Genomic DNA, 4,017 nt, shown 5'->3' on the forward strand with positions numbered 1-4,017 from the left:
TTTGACCAGCTAACTGTCATTTTTGGAATAAGACTACATGCTTAGAGTAAAAAAGAGCTAAACAGAATGATAATCTTACATGCGTCTTTCATTCTTTTTAGTGTTAGGTCTCTACATTTTAATTACCCCAAAATGCAAACTGTGGTATTTGTTTTGTTTTCTTTTGTGTTTTTTTGCGGTACACGGGCCTCTCACTGCTGTGACCTCTCCCGTTGCGGAGCACAGGCTCCAGACGCGCAGGCTCGGCGGCCATGGCTCACGGGCCCAGCTGCTCCACGGCGTGTGGGATCTTCCCGGACTGGGGCACGAGCCCGTGTCCCCTGTATCGGCAGGCAGACTCAACCACTGTGCCACCAGGGAAGCCCTGTGTTTTTGGTTTTTAATACAGCACTTTAAATCTAGTTTATGTTTTATTTATCAACTTGAACTGGAATCTTGTGTAACTTACTACATGATGATAAACAGTTTTCACATTTACTTACCATATGCCATGGTATAAATGTCTTTGAGCTTTGATGATAAAGGAGGACCTTCAGTAATTTTCATTGAGGCAAGAGGAACATTGGAAATGTGACTTATAAATTTTGTAGTAGAGCAGTTGTTACACATTTATGGTTAACATTTCAAAATTCAGTTAAGTTTCAAAGCAAAGGAGAACTTCTTAACTAAAAATTGCCCATTATACATAGTATTAATTAGATATTGTTGTCAGCTGTTAATTCCCCATAAAGGTAAAAAGAATAAACTTTTTTCTAAGAAAAAAAAAAAAATTTGCTCTCCCTCTTCTGGATTTTAAGTTTCTTGAAATCCAATGAACTTAGTTTCCTTTCGTTATGAATATATACAGCATTTAGTTCTTTCTATCATTTCTTTGGACTAACTTCATCAGAGCTATATGACTACATTTTGTGTTATCTTTTGTCATTGTAAGTTCGTTTGCTCTAAAAGATTATACAACAACTTTCTCCATTAGGTTATTTTACTAACCATTTAATCTATGTTATTCTTGTCTTCCCCAAAAGACAGGACCTTGAGGTCCTTGAGTCTGAAGTATACTTTTGCTACTTATGGTGTCTTTGTTTTTCCTGTTGGAAGCCTTTACTAGTTTTTGTCTGCATATTACATTGACCTGTCCTTCAAGGTACAGCTAATTTCCTCTATTAGGTTTTAAAAATTTCTCTAGTTACTTCCCAATCATGCACTACACAACTGCGCATCTGTGGCTGGTTAATAATGCCCCCTGCAAAGGTGTCCACTTTCAATTCCCCAGAATCTGTGAATGTTACCTTACATGGCAAAAGGAACTTTGCTGATGTGGTTAAATTAAGGACCATGAGATGGGGCGATTATCCTGGGTTATGCTGGTGAGCTCAGTGTAATCACAAGGGTCCTATGAGAAAGAGGCCAGGATAGGAGAGGAGATGATGCAACAATGGTATTAGAGGGAGAAAAGGCAATGTGATGTGAGGCTGTGAGCCAAGTAATGCGGCTGCCCTCTAGAAGCTAAAAAAGGCAAGGCAGTGGATTCTTCCTCAGAGCCTCCAGAAGTAACTAGCCCTGCCAACACCTTGATTTTAGCCCACAGAGACTGATTTTGGACATTTGACCTCCAGAACTGTAAGGTAATAAATTTGTGTAGTGTTAAGCAAGTCTGTGGTCATTTGTTACAGCAGCAATAGGAAACCAATATGACATCATTATGTATTTTATATTCTTCTAGGTCTGTTCCACATAATTTAGTACTTTACTGTCATACTCTAATTCTACTATGTGTAATTGGTAGAATATGAATTCCTGGTGGACAGGAACAAGCATTTTTACCTTTTATTTTTAAACACCCTACAGTGCCTAGTCCCGTCTTAGGTACTCAGCTATTTGAAGTGGGTTATAACTTTGGTGCATAAAAGAGAATGGCCACTACCAATGGGGAAATGAAGGGCATTTCAAAAGAAATATATAACTCAACAAACTGTGTTTACTTCCTTGGCATCAAATTCCAACCTTTTGATTTTGAGCTTTGTGTCACATGCAGTGCTAGGTGCACAGTATTTGATTAATGGAGGCTGGAACATAGAGTGCCCTCAACAAGCACTTGATGCACTGAGCTGAAATCTATGGGGGTAAAGAAGGAAAAGGGGAAAGAGAAAAGCAATGTGGGTCTGGCAGAAAGTCCTCCTTGTCTCTTTGGCCGATTCATTTTTGTCACATTAAGTAAAGTTAAAATGCTTTACAAGATCATTCATTCTTTTAAATGTTCTTTTTTGCTTAACATTTTAATGTTTAATTAATTTCATCCATTAAATTTAAATAACCAGTATTTAAAAATCCAAGTAATATGCTTAATACTGTGCTAAGAGATAAAGAGGTTACAGACCACCTGTAGAACAAGGGTCTATTCCAGAAGGTCTTAGTATCTAGTTAGGAGATAATACTAACAATCAGCTAAGGTTACCAGGCATTTATCAGGTGCCATCTTGTGTGATTCAGACTTTGGAGATTATAGATATTTGGAATTTGGGGCTCGAAAATCAATACCTCATTCAGCAAATACTCATTGAGAATGTATTATGGTTTTCTGTGAATAAGAATTTCTGTTTGGAGTTTGCAATTTGATAGAGGAAGAGAAGTAACGAATACAAGAATGGATTAAGTGCTAAATAGCAGGAGGATGCTTTGTGGTTGGGAAAAAGGTTATTACTCTCTGGGAGTTGAAAGGGGAGGCAGGATTGTGAATGATTTCAAAGTAAAGGTATTATTTAGGCCGAGCCTTGAAAGATGAGTAGGACTTTGAATAGAATAAAATATTCCAGGCATGAAAGGGCATAGTTTTCAAAGGATGTTTGAAGGGTAGTACATTACTTTCCTATTGAAGTAGTAACAAATAACCACAAACTTAAAGCAATACAAACTTGTGTGTTATCTTAGAGTTCTGTAGGTCAGAAGTGCAATACAGCTCTCACTGGGATAAAACTGAGGTGTTGGCAGGGCTGAGTTCCATTCTAGAGGCTCTAGTGGTGAATCCATTTCCTTGTGTTTTCCAGCTTCTAGAGGTCACTGGTAACCCTCTTCCTCTATTTTCGAAGCCAGCAATGTTGCATTGCTCTGGTCATTCTTCATAGTCACATGTGCCTCCTGACTCTCTTCTTGTGCCTCCCTTTTCCAGTTTGAAGGCCCTTGTGATTATGTTAGTCCCACTCAGTAACTCCGGGTAATCTATTTTACAGTCGTGGGACTAGCAACCTTAATTACGCTTTTGCAGTGAAACAGCATATTCACAGGTTCTGGGGGTGAAGTCTGTGGACGTCTTTGGTGGGGACATTATTCTGCTTACCACAGGTAGTAAGGAGCAGCTAATCTTGAGAGGAAAGAAGGCCAAAAGAGGAAGGGGTACGAATGCACTGATAAGGGCAATGGGGAGCAGGTGCAAGTTTCTGAGGTTTGAGATAAATTCTCATTTTTTTTGAAAACAGCTTTGCCTGCAACATAGAAAAAATTGTTTGGACAGGCAATTTTGGGGTGCAACATTAGGAGGCCACTAGTACAGTCTAAGAGGGTCTAAGGTAAGGAGGGCATAGCTGATCACTTTATTTGGTCTGAGGTTGCTTCTACCCATTTCTAAGTGTTTTTCATCAAAATTCATGACATCATCCCACAGGATCTCAGCAAGTGCAGTTTCCGGTTATTTGGCTGAATTTGTTCAGTAGATTGATGCTGCAACCCAGGCCGTAAATCGTTCACCTACAATCAACAAGAGGAGAGATGAATCCTGGCAAATCCCCAATTAGCAAGGCTGAAGAGAGCTAAACACTTGAATTTTTTTATGGGTCCAAATCTCAGGGAAAGCACGCAGTCCTTCTTCCTAAGGTGTTTCCTTAACAAGGACACAAAACTGAAAAGCTGCGCCTTCCCGTCACCGCCCCTTCCATCCCCACCCCACCATCGGAGGCGGGGACGTGAGCCCCGCCCGCTGACTGTACTGATACCGACCGACCAGACAAGGACTTCCGCCCGGAACCC

The sequence above is a fragment of the Kogia breviceps genome, chromosome 3 (genome assembly GCF_026419965.1).
Source record: "Kogia breviceps isolate mKogBre1 chromosome 3, mKogBre1 haplotype 1, whole genome shotgun sequence".
NCBI lineage: Eukaryota > Metazoa > Chordata > Mammalia > Artiodactyla > Physeteridae > Kogia > Kogia breviceps.